At 43.3% G+C, this 11,941-nt stretch overlaps 1 pseudogene; it reads right to left on the bottom strand.

Moving 5' to 3' along the window:
* Positions 1 to 4,540: 4,540 nt before the first annotated feature.
* LOC130542067 (keratin, type II cytoskeletal 7-like) lies at positions 4,541 to 9,543 on the bottom strand (annotated as a pseudogene).
* Positions 9,544 to 11,941: the final 2,398 nt, after the last annotated feature.

Raw genomic sequence — 11,941 nt, 5'->3', positions numbered from 1 at the left:
GTTTGATCCATGTTAGCATCAATTAGTACTTCATTCCTTTTGATTGCTGAATAATATTCCAGTGTATGGATATGACACATTTTGTCTACCCATTCATCAGGATATTGATGGATCCATCATTGATGGATATTTGGGTTGTCTCCACTTTTGAGCTATTGAGAACAATCTGCATTTTAAACAAACATCCCTGGTGATTCTGGGGCAAATTTTGAGAAACACTGTTCTTGACCATTTTAAATTTTCAGCCCACTCCTCATCCACTCCAGTCTTGGCTGACCCCTCTTTAGTTAATCAGCCTCTATAAAACAAGGCAGACATCCTACATAGTTCTGCTTTGCTGCTTCGGCATTTTGATGCAGATTGCTACTTTCTTAGTTGGATTTCCACAGAGACTTGAGGCCTCAGTTGTTTTGTTGAACTCTACTTTAGAATTTTATGTGATTTTATGTCCTGTGAAAACTCATACTCATTTTGACTTCTAGTTCCCATACTTCATGGTTTCTAATTCCAACTCCAAATCAGCTATGTGAGATTCCCAGCTCTACCCTCTCCCACATAATTTTCCATAATAAAACCAATGGACCTCCTGGACCTTGAAGGCCACTCTCTGCCCAGGGCTCCCAAAGGCCCCTACTGAAGTTTTTCCTCACATGCACAGTTCTTCCTAAAACGCTGTGATAGGGAGCAAGATGAATGCAAGCTTTGAAGAAAATGTGACTTCTTTTTCAGTTATAAAATTGACTTTTTTGTTTCACTTGATGCTGGTTTAAGGGGCTGAAATATCTGAATTCTCAAGCTTCATTAACCACTATCCCATTAAGTGTTGTGTCAAGTGAAGAGCAATCCCAAGGCTCTTCTGCTTCCCAGGCTGTGGCACATTTTATCTTCATTCCCCTTGATGAACCCCACTAAATTTATTTTCTTATCTGGTTCCCCCAGGAACATGAGTGAGTTAAATCTGGTCTGTTTATCCAATATCAAGATGGCCCCGGCAGAATGGCACTCCTAAGAGTTATTTTCAGGCCCCAGTGAATGTCAGTAAGTGATGTGATCTGATCTACATTATCATGTCCAGGTTGTAGAACATTACAGAAATCCTGCTTATTATCATATGATGTTATAAGAGTTTTCAACCTGCAAAAAAAACTGGATTGTCCCTAGGAGTAATAAACTCAAATGTCCACAGGAGCCAGGAGGATAATATAAATGTATGAATCTAGTATACGTAAGAAAATAAGGTTTGGTGGGTATTGTGGGGAAAATGAGAATAGATTTTGCCAAAAGGTATTCAAATTGAAAAATAAAATTGCTAAGAGTCCCTAAAAAATAAAATCTGCTGACCTGCCACCCTGCCATATTCATCTATATTCTAAAAAGATATATTTGATCCACATTTGATAGCTTTTTTTTAACTAGATATTTTAGTTAGGTTCTAGTTTAAGCTACTGTGACAAAGAAACCTGAAACTTCAGTGGGTCAAATAACACAGAAGTTTATTTCTCTAAGAGACCAGAAGTCGGTCGATAGTCTGGGCCTATAGGCAGCTCTGCTCCATGAGTGCTCTCAGGTATCCAAGGGGGGAGAGCAGTTCAGCCATCCTACACACACACTTCCAACTGTGTGTCAAAGTGTCTCTTCCAGTTGCCACCACTTCCCAAGAGGCAAGACAAAGAGAGGAAGCAGATTCATTTTAAGAACATGTCCCAAAAGTTGTACACATCACTTCCACTCAATTACATCATCTCTCCTGGGGCTCCCAAGAGCACCGCTAAAACCCATGGAGGGAGTTGTAATACTAAAAGAAGACGATGAGAGATACTGGGAGGCAGTAACGGTTTCTGTCATGCTAGGTTTTCAGGTAAACCCAAGTAAGTTTCCATAAACCTAAATCGTTCCCGACTCTTTAAAAATTGTGTTTATTGGTAAATCAGTTCTGAACCAATCAGTTTTTAATATTTGGCATTTAACTGCACCAAATTCGCTCTATATGGCTGAATAGAACTACTCACAAATTCACATAAGTTGTACAGTTGTTGAAAAGCAAGAATAACGTAGAGAAGGCTGGACAGTAATGAGCCTTAAGAGCCTCATTTAATAGGTGCAATGAAAGCAATCAACTACATTTATTACTAGAACATTACGTACTATGACAACAACAGCAAAGGGGAGGAAGGGAAGGACTACTCTAATTCAGGGTAAATGCAAAGGGCAAAATGTCTTATTCTTTTTTAAGCATCTACTTATTGTTGGTATTATTAACCCATCTTATCCCAAAAAGAAATGATGGAAACGCAATAAGGAAACATAAATACAGAAGGTAAAAAAAAATAGACCTAAGTAAGAAACTTTTAAAAACAAAGATGTGGGTATAAAATGGGTCTAAGAAGGAGCTGGCACTGCTTTGATAGTGAGTTTTGGCAGGTGGCAGCTTAGGTCACCAAAAAGACTGATTGTCTGGTTGCAAAATTCACAGCATTCCTAAGGTTCCTTCCATTCAATTTCTATTCCATCAACTTAGTTCTCTGCATGTGTCTTGCATTTTCATGGCACATGACTATCCACGCTGTTGCCTCTACCAGCATACCATCTGCTCCACCTTCTCCTTACCACAGTCTCCCCTGTCCCAGACCAGGCAGTCGCTGCCTTTGGAGGCCTTCCCAGATTTTCCAGCAGAGTTAGTCATTCTCTTTCTTATTCCCCACAGTCATACTTACATTATAGCAGTCATAATCTAAACTTATGCTGAATTCCGTTTATTTTGTGTTAATATTCCCTTCTACAAAGAGTATATTCATTAAAGACAAGGTCTATGGTTTCTTTACTCATCTCAGTTTTTCCCTCTTCTTAGGATGATGCCCCACACACATGGCAGGTGCTCAATGTTGCTGAATCTGTAAGTAAAAGTTTGCATTTCTAGCTGCCCACTCTACTGAAAAATGCTCCTCATTGCCCTTCTTCCCAACCATCCCTTAAGCTCCCCATATTGCATAAGGAGCCATGCATAAGGATGTTCACTGCAGCATTACTTATAACTATGCAAAGCTAATAACCACCTTATTTCTCTATCAGTGACTAGATACAGACATAAACTATTTAATCCATATACTAGAATACTACATAGCAATTAAAATGAATAAATTAATGTACATTAGTCAATAAGAATAAATCTCAAAAAAGCATTAAATGAAAAAAATCAAGTTCATGAACAATATGTAAAGTATGATATAATTTATGTAAATTACATGGATTATCTTTTCACTAAAAAGCCACATAAATTTTTTTAAAGAAAAATAAATTTTGAGACACCTGGGTAGCTCAGTCAGTTAAGCATCTGCCTTCAGTTCAGGTCATGATCCTAAGGTTCTGGGACTGAGTCCTGCATCAGGCTCCCTGCTCAGCAGGGAGTCTGCTTCTCCCTCTGCCTGCTGCTCCCCCTGTTTGTGCTCTCTTTCTCTCTCATTTTCTCTCTCCCTCTCTTTCTCTCTCTCTCACTCTGACAATTAAATAAATAAAATATTTTTTTTAACTGTTTTATTTATTTATTTGAGAGAGAGCCAGAGACAGTGTGTTCTGGCACAACCCAAGGTCAGGTAACATCTCCCTCAGGCTCCTACTCCCAGAGGACTTCTTTAAGGCCTAGGGGAGACAATGGCTTCTTGCTGTCACTAGTTGCTAGGTGCCTCCCATGTGGGTTTCCTTGACTTGGCCCACACCTCTATAAAAAGTGACCTCATCAAAGTTCCTTCAGTTCAATCATCAGATATCAGGATGCTGATGGGGATCTCAGTTCAAGACTCTACCAAGCTGAAGGAGCCTGAACAAACCACTTCTCCATGGGCCTCAGCACACCATGGACAGATGACACTGAAACTCTCATCCACCTTGAAGATTCTGCAATCCACTTGAGCCTGAGACAGGATGGAGTCCTATCTCAAGTGAATTTTTGCAGCATATTTGTTTAAAAATGCTCCTTTTAAGGGAAAGCTAGAGATGTTTACCTTCCCATTTTTATTCCTTCTGAAGGAAATGTTTCAGCAGAATGAGCTTGCGTCAACAGCTGGTTGGGCCAAACATTTTCTTTAATTTCATTTCCCCCCCCTGGCTCCGAGACTTTGCAGAGATGCAGAGTGCTCAGCCCTACTTAGACAATACTCACTGAGCCTCACAGTCCAGGGCGAGGCCAACATATCTCTGCCAGGGACAGCTCATACCACCAGAGCCACTAACAAGCTTTTGGAGGCCCCAAACCAATTCCAACTCCTTCTCCTTTCCTGACTCTCTGTGTTCCCCAGTTCTTTTTCCCTCTTTCCCAAACTCAATTCCTGCTTCCTCTTTCATCTATTTATTGCCTCCTGCCCTTTGTGTGCCGCTTCTCAGGACTGTTAGAGGGAAAAGAAATACAGAGGTCTTGGTCCTACAGCTTCCATGGTTTATTCAAAGAGCCCACCGGCAAAAAGACTGATTGGCAGGCAGCTTCTGAGCCTAATGCCAAGAAGCCCCTGCCCCTTCAGGCCACCAGTACCTCTTCTGGAATAAGACACCTTACAAAGCTGTCCACCTGGACCGGACACCTGGGTGCTTCCAGCTAGGCACAAGGCAGAGATCGCCTGCCAGAACTGCTGATATGATCTGAATGTTTGCTTAATTTCTATTTGAGCACTAAGTCCAGGGCTGGCAGAAACTCAATTTCAGGCTGTTTTGGCAACCCTCATCTCTGTGTCCAGAGAGAAGGTGTTTCTGGGGCACCAAGGCACTAGGGGACCTTCTGGTCATCAAGTCATACTTCACAGCATGGCTTCTTCAGATCTGAGTGAGCCTCCTTGCTTCTACTGCAGGCTGCTCCTGAGACCTTGGATCACTCTATAGGTCACCCTGGATAAAACCACATAAGCATCCCTTTCTCAGCACACTTCCAAGAAGAGAGGGCCAGGTCCCTCCCTCAGGATCCATAGACTCCTCTACTCTCATCCACTATAAACAGGAATGACAGTCTTCAAAAGGGAGGAAATTCCTCTCCCTCCATGTTTCTTATCAAGATACATTACCCATGCCATGAATCTTCTCTTCAGGGCATAGGCTTTTTTTTTTTTTTAAGATAGATAGATAGATTGATTGATTGATCGATTTGACAGACAGAGAAAGAGAAGCAGGCTCCCCGCCGAAGGCTCAATCCCAGGACCCTGGGATCACGACCAAGCCAAAGGCAGACACTTAACCAACTGAGCCACCCACGCGCCCCTAGGGGGCTTAGGCTTTTAAAAGCAAAAGCTAGGATTTCTGCTTTCTGCCCTGCCACCTGCTTCTCCTGAGTTTAATGAGCAGGGGACTAGACCCTTGCTTGAACAGGGAAAGGGACGAGGAAAGGGCAGAGAGAGAAATAAGAAAATAGATTACTCACTCAAACCTTCAGAGTAACACCACTCTTAGCTTTCACAGCTGACTTATACTTTCTTCAGTTCACATTTCAGCTACTCTCAACCTCCCAACCTCACCTCCACCACTACATAGCTTTAGCAATGGGTGTAAACACTTTCTTTACACCAATAACAACACAAGGACTCATGTTTATTGAGCTTTGTGGGCATTTTCACCATGCACCCCATTCCAAATTGGCAATACACTGAGCCCTAGACACCACCGTGGGGTCTCTCAAAGCCTCCTAGTCTCTCCTGAACTGGTGCTGAGGAAATAATCCAGATAGCCTGGGGGTGCCACTGGAGGGCAGACAGGGAAGGAGTCCTAAACAGAGCTCAGATCAAAAGCACAGGCTTTTCCGCAGGCAAGTTTTGAGTCCAAACTCCCACTCTGCCAATTATGAACAGTGTGATTTTAGGCCTCAGTTCCATCTAATGTAAAATGTATATAACAATAGTACCTACTTGATAGGACTGCAGCCATGAAACATGACAGAATGTACACAAAGCACCATCCTTAGCATTTCAGGCTCCAGTAGGGGATCCTTGCCTTCATCATTAAGACTACCTAGTACATGTGCCCCAAACTCTTCTGGAGCTCTTCTGGCCCCTTCCTGCCCATGGGGATCTAAAAAAGACAGACTGGCTATGAAAAAGACAAAGCAGGCAACATGGTGCCGGTGATGCAATCCCAGGAGCCTGGATGCTACTGATGCATGGACAGCTTCACCAGCATGATAGAAGCACTCTTAATCCCAACATGGAGGGTTGCAGAAGGCTCTTAGAAAACATGATGCCTAAGGTCAATCTGGAAAAATGAGTTGAAAGTTGCCAGATGGGACGGAGGGATGAGAATGAGGAAGATTCAAAACAGTTATATTAAAGCATGCAAAGTAGAAAGTGAAAAATGGAGAAGTGAGCAGAAGTCAGGTCATAACGAGCCTTATAGATCATACTGAGAACTTTATACTTTATTCTGAAGCTACTAAGAAGTCACCAAAGGATGTTAAGAAGTAAAACAGATTTCTATTTTAAAAGTGAATGCTGGGGTTAGTGTGGGAAATGAGTAAGAAGCAGAAAGACTGGTAATAGCAAAACAGGTAGGAGGCAATTGCAATAATCCAAACTAAGTCAGTGGTGATGGCAAAGAGAGGATGCACAATAATAATTTTAATAGATAATATTTCCTATGTGCCAGGCACTTGACTCTATATGGGTCAAGTCATTTAAAGCTCACAAAAGCTCTTTGTGTCAGGTACCTTTATTATTCCTAATCTTCAGATAAGAAAAATGAGGCAGGGTCCCACAGATAGCAAATCTGCAGAGCCAGGAGTCTAACTTGGGCAACCTCACTCCAAAGTTCTAATCATTGCCCTCTGCTCCTAGGAAATTTTTGGAAAGAACTACGAAATTGGTTGGGGGCTTTGATAGAGGGAGAAATCAAGGTTTACCTCTAGACTTGGATAACTGCATTGATAATGGAGAAAAAGGAATTGCAGAGAATAATAGATTTGTTTTGGAGAAGATGCTTTCACATACCCACTGAACATCTAAGGAGAGATGTCAAATAAGCAGCTGGCACATTAGCAACAGGAGGGAGACTGTGTCTTACTCACATTTAAGTCCTCAGCACCTGGACTGTTAGCAGGTGCTAAATAAGTGTGCATTCAATGACTGGAAACTTGGAAGTCATCAACAGAAGCTGTAAGAGTAAATGTGATCACCCAGGGAAAGAATATAATAATATAAGAGGAGAAATGGATCAATGATAGATTCTGGGAAAGAACCAACATATAAGGAGTAGACAGAAGAAGATCAGCCACAAGGGTCATCATTCAACACATTTTATATCCTCCATCTATGTAATATGGAAAGCAACACTTCTTCCCTTGTTATTACATAGTGACAGGATTAGGAAACAGAAAACTATCAACACTGATCAAAATTATCAACACTTAGTTATAATATAATATGCATCTAATCTGTTATAAGAACATACCCAGCAAGACTTCCAAATTAAAGGATGACTTGGACAGTGAAGAACATGGAAGAGAGGTGAAGGATACAGTCTTGCTGGTCAATATAAACCCATGTCAGGCTCTGCCTATCAGACAAGGCGTGACTTCAATCCCACCCCTGTCAGACTTTTTCTGCCCACTTCACTCGCTGATGGGGCCTTGTATGGACACAGCATCCCTGCAAATGTACTCTAGCTGGGTTCACTTCAAAGAAAGCAGAACTATTTCAAATCCATATTTACCTGTAAAAATCCTAAATCAATGATTACTGGGATATCAGAATTTAGAGGGAAATGAGGATTATAGAAATATTTTTAAAAGGAGGGTTTGTATTGTTTTTAATAATGTTTACTATTCATTCACTAATAAAAAGGTGAAATAGTACTGGATTTCTCCTATAGACACATAATAGTAGTGTTCTCACCAATACATGACATCTCTGGACATTTGATTTTATTATTCTTAAGCTGGTAATATCTCTTACCATCGTTTGTTTTTTGGTTTTGTTTTGGGGTTTTGTTTTGTTTTATATTCAGAAAGGGTGGTTTATTGGGAACTATTCTGATATCATTTTTCAGACTTCCTGGCAGTCTTGAGACCAGGGATGGGAGTCCTCCTGTGACTGTGGAGGACAGGGGTACAGGTTTCTGTACACCAGGGCTCATTTTCCTACGCTTGTGGATGGCAGCTGAGGTCCCAATGGAATAGGACTTGGTGACCTCAGGCCTTCCACCACTCGAGAAGCTCCTTGCTGCCCGTGGCTCCTCTGAAGACTAGTGGAGTCCACCACAGAGATGTTCACAAGTTCCACATCATCTCCCGCCAACTGGCTCTCCTTGCCCTCCAGCAGCTTGGGGTAGGTGGGAATCTCAATGTCCAGGGCCATCTTGACGTCCATGAGCTCCGGGTACTCGCACAGCGGCCATGCCATGTCCTGCTCGGCTTGCTGCAGGGCAGCCGCCAGCTCCTCCTGCTTGGCGTGTGCATCCCTATGCGCCAGCTTCCCGTGTTTTTCAGCCTCAGCAATGGCAGCATCCAACTTAGCACACTGGTTCTTGATGCTGTTGATCTCAGCCTGTAGCCTCTGAATGGCACCGTTCATCTCTGCAATCTCAGTGGGGTACTCCAGGGGTCGTCCCCGTGCTTCCCAGCCTGGGCCTCAGGGTCTCAAACTTGGTCTGGTACCAGGCCTTAACCTCAGCTCGGCTGCAGTTGGCCACCTCTTCTGGTCCTTGACCTCAGCGATGATGCCATCCAGGTCCAGGCAGTGGCTGTTGTCCATGGAGAGCACCACAGATATGTCTGAGATCTGGGACCGCAGCTCTGCCAACTCTGTCTCATAGAAGGTCTTGAAGAAGTTGATCTCATGGGTCAGGTCATCTGCCTTGGCCTCCAAATTCACCTTGTTTATGCAAGCAGTGTCCGTGTCCTTTTTCAGCACCGGAAACTCATTCTCAGCAGCCGGTGATGGTTAATTTCATCTTGGTACTTGTTTTTGAAGTCTTCCACAACATCCTGCATGTTCTGCAGCTCTGCCTTCAGGTGTCCCCCCATCTAGACGCAGCGACTCAAGCTGCCTCTACAGGCCAGCAATGTGGGCCTCAAAGATGCCGGGGATGGGGGGTTGGCGGGCAGCTGTTCTTGGCTGACTTCTGCTCCTGCAGCAGGGCCCACTTGGTCTCCAGCAGCTTTTTCTGCTGCTCCAGAAACTGCACCTTATCAATGAAGGAGGGAACTGATGTTGAGGGTCTTGATCTGCTCGCACTCCTCCTGGTGAACCTGGTGGATGCAGGGGTCAATGTCCACCTGCAATGAGGCCAGCAGGCTCTGATTGATGGTGACCTCATGGATGCCAGTGCCCGCTGGGCCTGCGTAGGGGGAGCACAGGACCATACGTGGCCACGAGGCACCCAGGATGTAGAGGCTACTGCTGCTGAAGCCACTGGGGTGTGCAGAGCTCAGGCACACCTGGGTGCCTCACCCCAGAAAGGCGCTGGAGCCCAAGCCAAAGGCCTGGGAGCTTAAGTGGATGGACATACTGGCTAGACCAGGCTGGACCGAGCAGTGGGTGCCAGGGAGCCGAATTCCCTTATCATCATTTGTAATAGGTTAGCCTGATACAGAGTTGCCAGATATACCAAAAAAATACAAGATGCCCAGTTAAATTTGAAATTTAGATAAATAATAATTTTTAGTACATGTCCCAAACATTACATGGCTTGAAAATACACATATAACTAGACATCTTGTATTTTATTTGTTTCTAGTCTAATAGCAATGATCTTCTATTCTTTTTCTAGGATTCATAACATGAGTCTGTCTCGGAGATCTGAAGGCCTCTGGTGCTGCACACGGGAGAGTTCTGTCCTTGCTGGTCAGGGGCCAGCTCTGCTCAGGGGGTTAGAAGTTAGGTGCCTAGTTTACATATAAGATGCAGCCTGGCTCCCTGGTTCTCCAGGCTTACTTTTCTTCTGAGCTCCCAAACCTACCAAAAGTCCAGCAAACAAATACCTTGGCTAACTTGAGCATGAACTCTGAGGGCAATAATAACACCTTTTTTACATTTGCCTTTCATGCTGAACTCCCCTTTTCTGATTTTAGCTTTATTTGCCTTTATTCTCTCTTTAGCTTCAATGCTGCTTTTGCGTATTCCCTGAACTGGTGAAAAGCTTGCTAACTGTGGGCCCAGCAGGGTGGCCACTATCAAACTAAAGGAGAAGCCGGTCCGGTTCTCAATCCACAGACAGACAAAACTGTGCATCCCACTACCCCCAGAGGAAGCAAGGAGACAATCTTTCAAACCACTGTAATCATCCATACATGAATTGCATATTGTTTCAAGACATTTACAAAAGTATCCCTGCATCTGTCCACCCTTTCATGAGTTCTGCCAACAATTACTACTGATCACCTTATTTCACTAACGAGGCAAAACCAAGCCCCACATCATGGAAAGGTACTGGTGCTGGAACCAGGTTTCAGAGTTCCCCTTGGTGACAAGCAAAGACATAGTAATTATGGTTGTTTTTGAAACACTTAAGGCTTTCTGCACCAGGCTGTGCATCTCCACTGAACATAAAAAGCCTGGCATTTGCCCCATGTAGGGTGGCATTATCAGGGTGCTCTTTATAGAAAGAAAATTTTAAAATACTCTTTTCCCCTTGCATTCTCTATACTTCATATGGTTCCTACTATTCCTCGTCCTTAGTATTTTACCACATCTGTAAAGCCAAATCACATCCTTACGATTTTCCAGGATGGTTTCAAGGACTCAGTTCTCAATGGCTAGTAAAACAATTCATTCTTAACCTGTTGACCATGTATCAACACCAAATCTATGCTAGGTGTTTCATATTATATAAGCATTTTATAATGCATATAGGGCAGAAGACTCCTATGTGCAAGTTACTGAACAAAGACAGTTAACACTTTACAGAACAACATTAAAAATACATTATTGTACTAAAAATAAAAAAGGCAATAAATGCTCATGGAAGTTTAACCTCAGTTTTATAAGCTCAGACAACCGCTAAGTTGATAACCTTGATACAGATGAAAGAGGGAAACATGTTTTCTCTTCTCCCTGGAGAGGAAAATGCATTATCTTCTCTTCACAGCTTTCAGGCACCTGACAGTTGAACTTGGCCTTGGGCCAGTGAGTGACTCACTTACTCAGTTACTGCCATAGTAATGAGAGGGTCTTTTGCTCCATCAGTTGCAAGTTTTTGCAAGACGTTAGACAGAAGCTGTTTAGAAATGTCAGTAGACACCATCCCTCTCAATAAAGTAGCCCCGTAAGGTCCTGGGACTCTGTGGTGGCTCACACTTGGTATCTCAGAGAGTCATTTGAAGACACAGTGTGAAGAGCTCCAGGCTCCAAGACTTCCAAGCCAGGCTAAGAAGAGCTGCCCAGGGAATGGCTTTGGCTGCACTAGAACATTCATCCAGGCAGGAGGGGATGTAGAGAGACAGCACAGGGGAGCTCCATGGCATAAATCTTCATTTCGGCAACAACTTTAATTAATTATGCAGTTTCAGTCAAATCATTCAGCCTTTGTGAGCCTCCCTTCTTCCCCCTCGGATGGTAACAAAGATTCTGAACCACCACCTCTGAGCTGTTCTGAGGCATAAGTAACATAATCAAAGGATGTTCAGGAAAACATAAAATGACAGGCTTAAACTATTCTCCTTCATTTTCCCTGCCATTATGTCCCTAAGACCACATCAAATCCAAAGCAGACACTTGTCCAGAAGACTTTTCTCCCCTCAAAATTTCTAGGAACAGATTAAAGCCAGGTGGAAGAGGAGGTGAAGCTTTTAGGATATATATATTTAGGATATATATTTCAGTATTTGTAACATAAGGAATCTCCATTTGAATGCCCGGTGGGCTTCTCAAGGCTAACTGTCCTAAACCAAGTTCGCCAGACTAGCCACTATTAATGGCATCCGTAACTCCATGCTGTCATGGCTCATCCAGACACTTGGGGTCACCCTTGACTCTGCTCT

Source organism: Ursus arctos, unplaced genomic scaffold (assembly GCF_023065955.2).
Source record: "Ursus arctos isolate Adak ecotype North America unplaced genomic scaffold, UrsArc2.0 scaffold_3, whole genome shotgun sequence".
In the NCBI taxonomy this organism is placed as follows: domain Eukaryota; kingdom Metazoa; phylum Chordata; class Mammalia; order Carnivora; family Ursidae; genus Ursus; species Ursus arctos.
Note: the sequence above shows the minus strand (reverse complement) of the source record. Positions and strands in the feature narration are given on the sequence as shown.